The sequence below is a fragment of the Acanthochromis polyacanthus genome, chromosome 3, assembly GCF_021347895.1.
Source record: "Acanthochromis polyacanthus isolate Apoly-LR-REF ecotype Palm Island chromosome 3, KAUST_Apoly_ChrSc, whole genome shotgun sequence".
In the NCBI taxonomy this organism is placed as follows: Eukaryota; Metazoa; Chordata; class Actinopteri; family Pomacentridae; genus Acanthochromis; species Acanthochromis polyacanthus.
This window is the reverse complement of record NC_067115.1, coordinates 8,175,518-8,190,741: the sequence shown is the minus strand read 5'-3', so window position 1 is coordinate 8,190,741 and position 15,224 is coordinate 8,175,518. Positions and strand designations below refer to the sequence as shown.

Here is a 15,224-nt window from a genome sequence, read left to right as displayed (position 1 = left end):
TTTCCTCACTATGGGCTCATTTTTCAATATAAAATCCCCCATCTCTGTGGAAACAACCATGAAGAAGTAGAGAGAGCTCAAAAATGTCTTCTGTTTGGTATGAAGCAGTTAGAATGATGGAAATCCTGGCAAAGGATGAGCCCATCATAGCTTCCCAGTTTCACTGAGTTCATTATTTGCTGAAGCTGTTCAAAGGAAACAATTTATTTTTGGCATTTTCTAAATGTGACATGTAGAATAAAGGTTCATCCATGACTGCTCTCTGGTTTGTGGAAACACAGCCTGCAGTGAAGCCGAAAAGTCCTTGAATTTTAATCGTGTGACTGTTGGTTACAGCTTAGTCAGCTACGGTTTCAGAGTTGCACTTACAAATACAGAATTTTACAGATTTTTTTTCGAGTGACTGGTTACAGATGAATTATTTCTTGCCAATTTGTAAGCGAGACACGTAGAATTAAGGGATTTTGATGAAACAGCATGATTTTAAGCTTAGAATTGGTTGTTTTCGGTCGTCTATTTTTGAAAATGAAACGCCTGGTTTTGGGGTGGAGGGGGTTAATCGAAAAATGTTTGCTATTGCTGCTTTGAAGGTCAGTTTTAAAGAATTTCAAGACTGACAGTTTCTGCTACAAGAAAAAGTGGATGTTCAGACAGATGCGTCCTGGAAGTTGCTTTAACTTTGTAATTCTTTGAAAAGACACGAAATTGTCCAACTGCAGTGAAGAAAATAAGAAAAAACAGAGGAGCAGAAGATTGAAAATAAAGATTGTCTGTTGATTGAAAACCCGTCTTTTCCACACATATCTGTGTTTGATTAATAATTCAGCTGCGGCTCGTTTTAATGCCCTCATCCTTCGTTATCACCTAAATTTAGCAGCAGTGAGATGGATGCTGCCGTCAGACCATCGACCGTCCACTCCTGCACGCCTGATTAATGGGGTCCTTTGCTATTTTGAGGCCACTGGGGGTTTGCCTGAATGAATTTGCTCGGCTCTGTTGGTGTCTTCCACTGTCAGATCAAAGTCTGCAGCGTTTTATTCCCATCGTGAGCCGCCAACCTGCTCGTGCTGAGAAGAGCAAATCGGGTGGTGAATATTGTTTGAGTTGACCATACGTTAAATCTGAGGTCATAGGTAACATTGATTTTTAAGAATTCCGAAAGAGAGGTGGGTCATGTTCATTTTTGCGTTGTTTTCTTTGCACCAATCTATGAATCAATATGTGCAGGCTAACTGATTTGCACATATGGTCTTTAAAGGTACAACCCTGCTGTGATAGAAGAACACAAACCAGTTATAGGATGGAACAAATTTGTTAAAAATTCTATTTATTATTTTATTTTATTTTTTATACTCCATCCACCATAAAATCTTCATTTTTCACCCTAAGAGGCAGATTTTTTTTCTCTTGTAATTGGCACCGATCGGAGCTTCAGAAATGTAGGGTATGGTGCCAGTCAGGCAGATTTTATGAGAAAAATGATTAAACTATTGTTGAGTTTTTGCATTTATGGCCAATATTTCAACATGAGCAGCTATGATGGTGAAACCACTCTAACAGTGTCCCAACTAGAACATTACAATATACTGCTACTTAGCTAAAAGAAGAATTGTTTTCCAATTCGCCGTGCTTCAAATAGTTCTATGAAAATTCACCGCTTTAAAAAAAAACTCCAACCTTTGAGCTTTGGGGACAGTTTGTCTCAGTTGAATCTGTTTTATTTAAACTCTGCCTACCCTTTAGTTCCTTTTGTGTGCTGCTAAATGAACTGAACTTTATTTTTTCTTGCTCTGCTGATTCATCTCCTGCACAGTCGGTTTATTTAACTGTGGGTCTGACCTTTGAGTCGGTGGCTGTGGACTCTGCAGGGGATCGCGGGGGCTCCGGTGGTCGACCAGAACTCCATCTGGACCTGTGACGCCTTTATTCAGGTTTCCAGAACCTGCAGGGGTCGGTCCAGGACGCCTCTTCATGGATGTCTCTGGTTACCACAGTAAAAGCTCAGTGACCTCGCTGAGTCTTCGTCTGGGAGCCTCATTATCTCCTCACCGGGATCCATTAATACTTGTTTGTCTGGAAGGATATTTGGAAGCAGAAAGTCCGAGTATCGACCCGTCGCTGGCTGGAGGGGTTAGACGAATAGATTGATCGATGGCTGAAAATTTGAAAACTGTACCACAAAGTCACCGTAGACATTTTCCACTGTGGAAAAGGATCAATAAGTTTGCAAATGACACAGATCAGTGTCTGACAGTGACTACTTTGGAGAATATTCCCTCTTTACACACAGATAATAGAAAGTGTGTGAGAGAAGAACTCAGATTAAAGCAGCAGTGATGAAGCGCTGTGTCAGTTACCAGCTTCACATTGGTCTCAGTTGGAAGCAGATCTTCTTTTTAGTGTTTGAAGCTGGGTGGTGACAGAAAGACATAATTTATCAATGAGACGCAGACGCTGTGAAGAAAAAAGAGAAAGAGTTTAGACTAAATTATTATCATATTTTATAAGATTATTATATTACATTCCAGCAAAAAATTGGAAACAATAGAAAATTACCATAAATATACAGTAATTTTTCAGATTCTTTTTAAAAAATTTTTTTTTGATTTTCATTGGAAAACATTTTCTAACTTCAGTTTCTTTTAATAAACATTATTACATCAGATCAGGTTTAATGTTTAGTAAAGGATATTTAAATATGTAAAAATATAAATGAAATGCATTTAAAGGATATAAAATAATATTATAACAAGAAGTTTTGCCAAACTTGGACCGCCCGGTGACAAAGATGACCCCTGTGACCTTGAAAATGAGGTCACGGTCACCAAATGCGAACTTGACCTGTGTCTTATTATGGTACACCTGTGTACCAAATATGGTGAGGCTACATCAATATTTTATGAAGTTATCGCGTGGAAACCAAATTGTTACAGACAAACACGCAAGCAAGCAAGACCATGCAGCTGAAAACAATACCTTCCGGAAAACGCAGTTTTTCCGGGCGGTAATAATATTAAAACTGCAACAATTGAGGCTAGAAAGTGTATTTTAATGAAATTAATTAAAAATAGCCGTGAAGTCAAAGGGCAGAGCATCCCCAAACACACCAACTGGTGGATGTAAAACACACTCCAGGCCTGAAGGGGCAACATCAACATCAGCAAAGGAGTGGAACTAAAAAACGACAACCCGTGCTTCCACAGGGACACAATTTACCTGGGCACTGTGTCATCCAGCTGGCCTTAAAATGTTTGGTGATCAGTCAGTCTTTCTTTGATCGTGGTCCTCATATGAAGTAAGACACAGCTGCTGTTTGGACCATGAGGACGCAACTGGTAGGACTAATTAACAGAACTTGAAATGTTTATTTGTTTATTTTGTATAAAGAAATTGAGGTTTAGTTTAATTAATTTGGTTCACACTCAAGATTATTAAGTTGAAAGTCAATGTGTAAATTTAATTTCTTTGATTTAAAGAACACATGATGTTTGAAAATACTAATGTGTGTCTTTTTTCCCCATTCATCTTGAAGGTTATCAACCTGTCAACTTTAAACCAAAATCATCAATAAAACAAAGAAAGAAGACCGAGTTGTCTATTTGTGTTCCTCTTGGCCAAACAGGCTTTTTTCAAGTTTGGGCAAAGCTGTGTTGAAATGGATACAGAACTTGACAATAGCCAAAAATCATGTTAAATTACTGTTCCTGTATATTCTACCAACATTTTTTGTAAAAAAAAAAAAAAGGTTGTAAAAAAAAAGTCTTCTATTTTGTCTGTATATAAATAATTTATGTAAATTTACAGAACTTCTGCATCTGTTCTGTCACTAATTTTGTACAATTCTAGAAATATTTACTGTACAAAATTTGAAATGAATGTATATCATAAAGATGTATTTTTTCTGTCAAACTATTCAATTTTCATTAAAGTAAATGGAGTTTAAATTGTCATTCATAGATAGATTCTTATGCTATTTTACGTTAGACATGTACATTTATTCACTTTTTGTAATATTGATATTTTCACATATAATGTACATAAAAATATACATTGTAAAATTACATTTTCTTACAGTGTAGTGCACAGCCACCGTACAAATCACAGAACAGACAAACCAGAGTCTCTTTCTGTTCTTTTTCCACTTCACATAATGAACATTAGAGCTGCAGAGTGTGTAGAAGCTAAACTTGCTAGTAAAACTTTTTCTCCCCATTTGTTAAGGAACTTGTATATAATTTGTAATTAAACCCCCAGTTTTATTCATTTTAAATACTCCACAAATGGCGACGTGACGTAAAAAGTCTCTGAGCTGCTCTGTGGTTCTTCTTCTCTGGTTCCTGGACTTACAGTAAATATAGAGACGAACACTTTGCGACCCAGTGGAGCTTCATAAACAGCTGGAGGCTGCACAGTCAGAGTCTGACTCATTTAAGAAGTCAGTTCCTCCCCTTTACTTTCCATTACGAGTCCTCCTGCTGCTCAGCTGATGGACTTTTAATTTGTGGAGCCTCTTTACGTGGCTCGACATGAGAGAACAGACACAATAAGCTACAGTCAGGCGGCTTTACAAGTTTGCACACTTGTGGTTTTATGCCGCCGTATTTCTGTTTCCCTTCACACGTGCATTTTAAGGGGCTCTTAACTTTTTATTTTACATTCACAGAGGCTTTTTGCTAAATTTTCATCGTGGTCTCTTAGATGTGCTCAGTCTGAGGACGATGGTAAATTAGCTGCACACTGTGGGTGGTCTTATCTCCTCTGAGCTGAGTGCCATTGCCTTTTGCTTTTGCAATAGAACATGATTTCCCAGTATGGAGGACACGCAGGCTCCTCTTGTTTTCCTCTTGTGTTTCTGTTTTTGGAGTTGAGCTGTGATACCTGTGCAGCTGTGAGGCTCGAAATGATGATGCTCGCTGCCCATCTACTCTCTGCACTAATTACAACAATTTTTCATTCCTATTTTTATTTAAAAAATGTGCAAAACAGCTAAATAGACAGTGCATGGTCCTCCACTGCTGCAGCATGTTCCCCTGCCAAAATGCAACAGTTGCATTGTCAGCTTTGTAGTCTTTGGAGCTCCTTGTGTGTCTTCAGAACTGGATTTTATGTGTCATTTTTAAACTTCTGTTTAAAAGCAACACAGATGATCCCAACCCTTGTAATCAAATGCACAACTTTCATTATACTGCAAACTAAACTGAAAACAGTCACCAAATCCTGACAAACCTTCAAGAGCTTCTGGGGATTTTATACAGATGTAAATGAATCCAGCAGAATGTGCAGCACTCGAGCATTAAGGGTTTTCATGTTTGATGAGGGAATGGAGGAAGAAAAAGCAGAAAAAGACGTTGACAGGTACATTTACCAGCAGTGTAAAGCAGGAACATGATGTCTGCATAATGTGGTCTCATTTCAACATCACAGCAGCACAACCTGGAAACTGTAATATTCACTGCTGGTGCAGCCTCATGTCATAGAATGACAATGACATAGAAAAAGTGCATCTTGCAGGCTCGTATACACTAGAGAAACCTGAAGCATGATGGGTAATTTTGGCCTTTTGTTAAACAGTAGGTGCAAACTTCTTCCACTGAAGATCCCAGAGTCAAAAATGTGGTCAAAAACCTCAGGCAAAAGAACTTAACTTATTCTTAAAACCCTTTGGCTTCATTTGCTGTTTAATATCAAGGAATTTGGAGTTTGCATTGCTTCTCTGCATTCAGTAGACAGACCGATTAGGGGCATGTTAGCTTATTACAAATGGTTGCATTTGGAATTCGTGCATTCTTATTCTTTAAAATCCTAAAAAATATTGAAATCTGGTCGCATTTTGATGTGACCTGTGCAAAGTGAGCAAAGAAGGTTCTGGTTGTGCAAAAGAGTGCCTAAAGGTGCGACAAAGTCCTAAAGTTGCAATTATGGGTTGTTATTTATAATTGTACAACCTTTTGTCTCAATTCCTGTTATTTTAAATTTGCTTTTAAAGCTAAATTTTGCTTGATTTTACCTGTACAGTGTGAGCAGAGAAGGTGAAGGTTCTGGCTGTGTTAAAAGGAGCATAAAGTTGCATAAATGTAGAGAAAGGTGCGGGAAACGAATAAAGTTGGATAATGGTTGGATTATGGTGCTAAAAGGTGTATAAAGGTGCGTATCATTATATAAAGGTGCAAAAAAGGTCCTTAAAGGTGCAACTTTATGGTGCAAAACACTGCCTGAAGGTGCAAATGCTTTCATATATGGTAAAAATTGCACGGTATCTGCAGCTTAGACAACAATCTGAGCACTGCCAGAAATTGTGCTTCATAGTTTTAATTCCAGGACTGAAAATAAGTAAATAAACCTGTTTGAGTCACAAATAGTCTGAAACCAAACCGAATGGTTCAGATTAAATTCTACCATTTGTTTTTTTACAGAGAAGTCCTCTTCCTCAGTGTTTACGGATCCAGCTGTGGGGCTGGAACATACTTGACTCATTTGTGAACTAGTTTTAGTGTTTTCTAGATACAATCTTTGAGGGCACAGTGCAGCGTCTCTGTGTGTGTGTTGAAACATCCTGTGGGTCCACTCTGCTGTTCACCAATTAGTGCTGCAGCTGCTGGGCTCGGTGGCTGTTTTCACGGCGCTAAACTCAATGAGGGGTCATTTATAAACCCGACTGTTTATGTAGTTCTGCACCTTTGCAACACATGAAGTTGTATCGATGCCCCCGGCAGAGAGGAGGATATTGAAACTGAACCCGCCCCGCAGAGCTTCATACGGGGACATCAGAGCAAATCAGTGGAGTGAAACTCAACGAGAAACCCAACGTGGTTGAAACAGAAACACTAATCCTGGTCCTAATCAGTTTTGTATGTTTAATTTTTTGCTCCTGTTTGAACTGCACCTCTATGGAAACCAAACAACCATGAAGAAGGAGAGAGAACTCAGAAATGTCGTCTGTGTAGAATGACACTCTTCAAATGATAGAAATCCTAAACAAATAGTAAAGTTTAGCATCTTTGAATGTTTATTTTTTAGACTTTAAATCAACACTTGTATAATTTTTACAGGTGCACACAAGTGTTCTGAAATAAATGGTGACTCAACACACTATAGAAATTTAACTATTTACATTTTTACAACCTCTACAAACTCTGCGTTTTTCTCTCTGCTCTGCACATCAGCAGTAGAAAGATGTTTCACCATGCTGAATGTATCTTCCAATAAGCAGCACCTCTGTGTCCAGTTTTGAGTTATGCTGCATTTATTTTTATTGCTCTAGTTTCTTTTTTTTCCCTCTCAGTCTCTTTTGTCATCTCCCTTCTGTTCTGTCGAAACACTGCCTGCAGTTCAGCTGAAAACTCTTGAAATTTTTGTCACGTTACTGCTTTGTTTTTGGAGATTTTTTTCTCTGTAATTTAACAAAGCAGGAAAAATCTGTAAAATATCACTCCACAATTTATAGATAAAATGCCAAAACAATATATTTTTAAAGTGTTTATCCAGCTCAGTATTTGTTGACCATGAATATTTTCCAAATATTTCAAACTTTTCATTGTTTTGGAGAAAATTTCTTTAATCCAAATGTACATAGCATGACAGTCACATCACAGAAAAGGTCACGTAACACACTCACCAAAAAGATGTTAATATTGCGGTTTACATCAATCTTTTTTGAGTTTAGATCAATTCCCATTAAATTTTATTCAACCAAGAAACTATATTGAGTTAAGTTTTTCTCCTTCGATGAAAAATATTTTTAATTATTTAATGATTAGTCGCATAAATGCAGGGCTTTAGGTTGATTAGTCTTAAAATAAAGTTGTTCCAACTGTTTTTTCTACATTATTTTAAAAGGAATCTTTGTACGTGAAGACAAGGTTTAAGTAGAAATAATTTGAAAATTAGGTTGCTGCAGTGCCACGGTGAAGAAAAATGTAGTTTTCAAGCCAATTCCATGAATTTCCTCAACTTGAATTCGGTTTTAAATCAACTAATGCAAATATTTGAGGTTTCATTTCACACAATATTAAGTTGATGCAACATTAACCCATCAAAACAACTGAAGAAAGGTTTGTCTAAATCATTAAATTTTTTCCTTGCATCCTTGCCTTTAATGATGCTGTGAGATACTTTATAGAGTGCAGTTGGAGTGAATTTGTTTTGTCGTTCTTAATGGAACCACAACGGCTTGAAAATCCTCGAGTCAGACGTTTTGTTGGATGATTCACGGCTCGACTCGGCTGCAGTTTTCCCAGAGCTGAGTGTTATCGAGATGCTGCCACACAACACGGCTCCTCCTCAGCACTTAGGCTGTTTCAATACTTATTCGTCACCAAAATCCTTCCTCTTGCAGCCAACTTTCATTCGTCTAATCTCCCAAACACACTCTGCTCCTTTCTCCTCTTCTTCTTTGTCTTCTCCTCTTTCTTCAGTGCTGTTTGACATAATACAGAGTGCACCACTAGCTCAGCCTCTCAGGTGCTTTATGGAAATGTGTTCTGTCTTCTTCATGTATTTCTCTGTCAGCACTGTTTCTTCTAACAGCTTATATCTTGTCAGGTGCACATGCATGCCGCTGCTGTGTTCGTGCTGCAGGAGCATAAAGACAATGAATGTAATTGCAGTTTTTAAGCAGGAGATAACAGTTTGTGACGTCTTCCTTCAGTTTCCTCCTGCAATGAGCTGAGCTGCTGGAATGAACTGTCAGTGCGGGGATTGCTGCAAGGCATGTGAATGGGAGGAATGCATGACCTCGCAGAGAAGGTCGAAGGTCACACAGTGGAGTCTGTGGGCCATAAAAGGAGGAGGCAGACGGACTCCTGTGGTCGGTTATGGAAAGACCAGCGGTGACGACAAGCTAATGGATGATGTCTCAATCAAGTTTTTGGATCTGGAGGTTCCTTCAGACTCCAAACAATAATAGAAATGCAACAAACTCATGCAAAAGTACTAACAAGACACACAGACATCTGAAACACTGACAGTATTTTTATGACATCTTTTATTGGGCTTCAGATTTCACTTTGTATCCTCATAAAGTTCCAGAGGATAAAGCAGAGCCCACATTAACTTGAACTACTGCGCTATTCAAGAACGCCACACAAAGCCAAAGCATGCTGGGACGCTCCTGACCAGGCTTGGACTCTAATACCAGCTAACACTGACCCTCAGAGCCAGTTCAAGGCTGCCAGCTAATTTTAACCAGGCTTTTGGATTGGTCTGATAGAAAGTTAACTGATTCTCCAACAGAAATTTAATACCAGTGGATGGTCGCAGCCTTGATATGTATTATAGTCAGGGAAAGTTGTATTTTAGTGTTTTTCTAGATTTTAGTCTCTAATATGCAAAATACCGAGGTTACATTACACCATAAATAACATTATTTGTTCTCAAGCCTGATATTCAAATTTGTTTGGTTACTTTGCACTTTTTTGCTGCTTTCCTAAATTGAATGTATAAAAAATTGTGACTTGAAAATTTAGTCAAGTGCAATATTAAACTGCTGAAGTCCCTCTTTAATCATTTGTCCATCCTTCTGTCCGTCCGTCCATCCATCCATCCATCCATCCGTCTATTCTATCTATCCATCCATTCGTCTATTCTATCTATCCATCCATCCGTCCATGCTGTCCTTTCATCCATCCATCCGTCCATGCTGTCCATCCCTCCATCCACTTACATGGGGTCTTGAATAGTCCTTGTAAAGCTCCAAAGGAAGACATTCAGCTCACTATCCGTTTGAAACATGACTCTGTCATCACTAGAGTGCTTTTATTTTGAAGCTTCACTCCACCTGGAACCCTTTGAAGTGTTTCTGTCAGAAAGTCAGCTGATTTCTGTTGCCTAACAAAAAAATCTGCTCATTTTATAGCAGAAATCTTGTTTTGCATCCTACGCCTATCACGATGCAACTCGGCAGCATCATCTATTCTTCTTCTCTGCCCGTTTCCTCTCAGACAAGTTTGCAGCATCTGCTTTTTATTAGGAATTTAAGGCTTCCCAGTTCAGTCTTGTGGTTTTGATGAATTTCTGCTGTCACACAACATGGAAACACGCAGCAACACGTAAAAAAAAATAACATAAAATGACAAGTTAGTAGTTCAGGATCAGCTGGAAAAGAAAGAGAAATACATCAGGTCACTTTTATTTATACAGTTTAGAACAACAGAAATGCTTTCCAATGCAAATAAAACACTAACATTACAAATTTACAGCATCAAAAGAAGAAATAAGTACACATGATTACCTTAAAATGTTAAGATCGAGACAATATGATATTATAGAGAAAAATGTATTGATATGATTAATAAATAAGCGACTGCAGGTTTAGTTTCAGGACCACGGACAGCTTCAGATGACACTGAGCTTCTTCTGACATTTAAAAAAAAACAGATAACCTATCATCATTATCATCATTATAGTCGATTAGTGAACTGAAATTTCATTAACACACAACAGAACTAATCAGTGGGAGGATTTTAGATGACACTCTGGTGGCACTGATTTTCTGTAGAAATCAAAAGTTGTAGTAGTTTGTAGTAGCCTCGCATGCTATTGTGATCATTTTATTCATCTTTGTGGTCGTTTTGTGTCTTTTTGTGGCTGTTTTACATTTTGTGGTTGTTTCTATGTATAGCTCTTGTCGAATTGCATCTCTCCTTCATGGGTTTGGGTGTCATTTTGCGTTTCTTGGTGATCATTTCTTCATCTTTGTAACTGTTTTTGCATGCTGTTCTGTTAATTATAATTCTTTTTTCCGTCCTTTTGTGTGTTTTTATAATACATTCAGTTTAGAACATTTAAAATGTAGGCTGTGGAGGCTGTGTATTGTGTCACCTCCTTGTCACTTCTCTTTTTTGCACCTGTTTTGTGTATCTTTGTTTTGTATCTTTCCGTGGTCATTTTGTGTAGAGCTGCACGTTTCTTTTCATTGCATATAAATAAATGCCTCAAATTGAGTTTAAAAATGTGTGCGAAGGCAACAAATGGAGCTAACTGGTGCGACCTCTGCAGGACTCTTCAGTAAAACATTTTTTTGCATATTTCAGTGAAATTTAATGGTGACTTAGAGCTGAGTAAACTGACTGCACAGTGAATATTAGAGCTGAAATGAAGAGAAAATTTTCTTGGAATAGAATTGTGAGTGTTTTTTTATCTAATCACTTAGCTGAAGAGTTAACTTGATGAAATTCCAAACTGAAACTTTGCTGTTGTTGGTTTGTTTGTCTCTGTGAGATGCTGGGGGGGTCAGGATTTGACACACTGCTGCTGTCTGCACTCAAAAGCTCTAATAAAAGAGACAGACATCTGAAGCTCTGACAGATCTGAGCAACTTTAACACACCTTCATTCGGTTTAAGTTTAATGTTGTATCCTTGTCTCCTCAAACAGTTACTGAGACTAATGCACTTCTTCTGTTTCCACGTTTATTCGAAAAGGAAAGTAAAAATAAGTCCGTTCTTAGTTTTTGCAGTCAGTTGAAGATTTCTTCGAGGATGAAGTTTGTAGCTTCTGTAGGTTTATGAGAAATAAAAGAAAGAAAATATTAGCGATCTGTACATTTTACTTGAAAAAGCAGATAGACTTCAGTGTCTTTTTGTGGTTATTTTGCATCATGTGGTCATTTTTATGTGTCTTTATGGACATTTTGTCGTACTTCAATGTCTTTCTGCATCTTCTTTAGGTCATTTTGCATTTCTGTGAAGTTATTTGCTCATTTTGGTAGCTTTCTTGTATGCTGTTTTGATCATTTTAGCCCCCTTTGTGTTGTATTTTTGTGTCATTTTGTGGCTGTTTTTCATTTTGTGGTCATTTTGATGTGCCATATTGCATCTCTTTGTGGTTGTTTCTGTCATCTCTTGGTCATTTTGTTTTTTCATTGTGGTCATTTGGTCATCTTTTTAATCATTTTTTTATATGAGCTTGTTGTCATTTTGTGTCTTTTTTATTGCCATTGTGTATCTTTTGTTCACTTGTGTGTCTTTTTTGTCATTTTGTGTGCCACTGTGGTGGTTTTGCTTGCTCTTTTACTATTTTTAGCTTGTGATCATTTTCCATCTCTTTCTTGGTATTTTGTGCCTTCTGCTGGTCATTTTGTGTCTATTTGTGGTCATTTGTTTGCCTCTGTGGCTGTTTTGCACGCTTATATGTTAATTCTAATCCTCTGTGTAACCATTTTGCATCTTGCTATTGTCTTTAGATGTGTGTTTTGTGGTAATCTTTGTGTCTTTGTGGTCATTTTCCATCCTCTCTTTGTCATTTTGTGTCTGTTTGTGGTCATTTTTCTTGTCTTCGTGGCTGTTTTGCATCATATTGTCATTTTTGCGTGTCTTTGTGCCTGTTTGCATCTCTGTGCGTAATTTTTGTCTTTTTATACCTGTTCTGCACGCTGTTGTGATCATTTTGTGTCTTGCTATGCTTGCTTCGTGAACCTTTGTGGTCATTTTGTGTCTTTTTGTGGTGATTTTGCATTTCATTCTGGTCTTTTATTTCACTTTGTAGCTTTCTTACATGCTGTTGTGGAACTTTTTAGTCCTCTGCTTCCACATTTGGTCCCTTGGTCAGTTTTTCTGTGTCTTTGTGATCATTTTGCATCTGTTTGTGGTCTTTTGATTGACTTTCTATAAATAAACATTGACAGTCACTTATAACTCAGAGAAGTGCAGTAGTGCTGTGCATCTGCCGGTCTGATTTAGAATGATGACTGCTGAAAAAACACCGGCATAGTGTGTGGATATTAGTCATTAGTTTTGCGACTCATTTTTTGAAAAAAAAAATCAATTAAATTATGCAAATGAGAGCAGCACTCGGCGCTTGTTCAGTAACGCCGGGCCGCTGTTTCTGTTGGAGGTGGAGGCCGAGTGGGTGGAAGGACAGATGTCTGTGTTGTGTTTGCCAGGATGTGTTTGTGTTTGTGTTGGGCAGTTTAATTTCAAACCACCACTGTTTGAAAGGTTAAGAGAAATCACTTCTGGAAGTGAGATGCTCCAGTTTGCAGCAGCTCATCGTGGAGACCAAGGCCGGACCTGAGCATCCGTCTGTGGGGATAATTGGTGAACTTCAGTGAGTGCTTAATGATGCCGTCACTAGTTCTCTACCCGCTTTTAAAGTAAATATATTCAGAATGGAAACACGAGGATGAAGGGATTTGATTGTCACTCTGTAATTTTCGGTCTGACAACCTTGTTGGTGTGAGAGGCGTAGGTGTGCCGGTGACAAGGAGCTTGCTTTTCAGCTGACAGCACCACAATGCTTGTCACTAGATGTTTTCCTCCAATCAAAACCACATTATTCAAATCTTTGGAATTGTCAACAGAGCAAACCTCAAACTTCTGATACTTTCTACTCGGCTGTGAACCTCCGGCAGCTCTGCAAGGCCTCGACGGAGCGGCAGCAGAACGTATGATGATATAACCGTCCTCGCTGCTGTGGAAAATTCTGACCTCCGTTCTCTGTTCCCTGGATTTTGGCGAGGGTCCGAACGGGGTCAGAACAGCCCAGTCCTGCTCTGTCCTGCAGGGTCGGGGACAGTGACCCACTCTACACACCCACCATTTTCACACAGGCGCCATTCAAACACTAAATTTAATCCTGGTGATTGTCTCTAAAGTCAATCAAATGACCACAAACAGATGCAAAATGATCCCAAAATGACAAAATAGGCACAACAGGACCACAAAGTGATGCAATAAAGACACAAAAAGATGCAACATGGAGGCAAAGGACCACAATGAAAGACAAAATGACCAAAAGAGCTGTTGGAAATAAATTATAATGTACAAAAACTTTTTTTTTATTTCAAAATTTGCTCATGGCCAAGAAAATGTACAGCACAGTCTAAGAAATCTGTCTGCCAAACAGTTCACCTCACAGCACATAGCATGGTATAAAGTAACAGATTAAATGTCTGACACTCATTAGGCTGAATTTTCAGAGTCCTCTGCTCCCACACTAGCTCTAAATTTCATGCATATACATCATGCTCCAGTTAATTCATAGTAAACAGTGCAGACACCTACTGCATGAAATGTGCAAAAGCAAAGTGTTGGCACAGCAGGTGCAGCCACATATGACATAATCTGAGAGACCAGAACATCCAGACCAAGACACTTGGAAGAGGAAGCTTATTTGTGTCAGTGGTGACGCTTTTCTTCTCTCCTTCTGTTTTATTTCTGTCAGAGTAACTGCTCAGTTCCTGCCTGCTGCGATGCTGTGAATCTGAACAGGATTATTTAAAGAGCCCAGATTCTGCACATTTGCAGGTTTATAGTTTTATTTTGAGAGTCAGTCTACTAGAAACACATTTTTTTTCTGATACTGTACATTACTGCAGTGGCTTTTCTGTGTGGAACTCTCAACTTTAGCTCTTGTCTCTTTAAGGCCCCCCGAGTCTGCTCTGATTGGCCAGCTTGATCCGCGAAAGCAAGACTACATTTATTAGTAACCCCGGAAATCTGAGTTTAAGGATGTAACATTTATATGTGGCCTATTCTTTGTTTGAGGGCCAAACTAGCTGCTCAGTAGGAGTTATGCAAATGTGTTACATGATGATGTAGATCAGTAACAGAAGAGAAGCCTGAACCTCAAACGAAGTGTTTCAGGCAGGTAATGAGCAGAATTTTCTATGTGAGGGAATAACGTCCTTTGGTCTGGACTTCAGAAGCTGTCAGATCTTTAACATGCAAACAAACACACAAAACAGCTATATAATATCTGGAAACATTATATTATACCTAAAAAGTAGAATGTGGGTTCTTCAAAGCTTGGCCAAGTCAACCAGAACTGAAATGTTAAGGATTAGAACTTCACACTCACTGAGAAACGACAAAACTTCATCTATAAAATGTGACGCGTTTTACCCCCGATCAATTCCTTAGATTCCCTAATGTTTGATGGAAAAGCAGTGAACTGAAATTTTACAGGTGAACTTGTGTTAAAATGTGATGAGCTTCATGATGAAATGAAAATTTTCTCCACACAAGGGGCCTAAATATTAAATTATTAAAGTGCGGCTGTATTAACATGAAGGAGGCCGAGTGCTGCTTTCTTTAAAAGAGTCTCAGTGTGTCAACCAGCTTCTTCCAGCCGCGTTTAGAGGAGATCTGAGATGATAAAACACAGATGTTCACCGTTCAGCCACCGTAACTCTGGAGCTCGTGTTTCAGACGATGACGTGAAGATTTATGTGATGGAAATAAATTTTAGGAAATAAAATAGAAGTGTACGGTTTCCTGGCGGAGGCAG

At 38.4% G+C, this 15,224-nt stretch overlaps 1 protein-coding gene across 1 annotated transcript in view; it reads left to right on the top strand.

Moving 5' to 3' along the window:
* Positions 1-15,224, top strand: part of kcnq5b (potassium voltage-gated channel, KQT-like subfamily, member 5b) — a 163,212-nt gene that overhangs the window by 90,126 nt on the left and 57,862 nt on the right. The window lies entirely within an intron of this gene.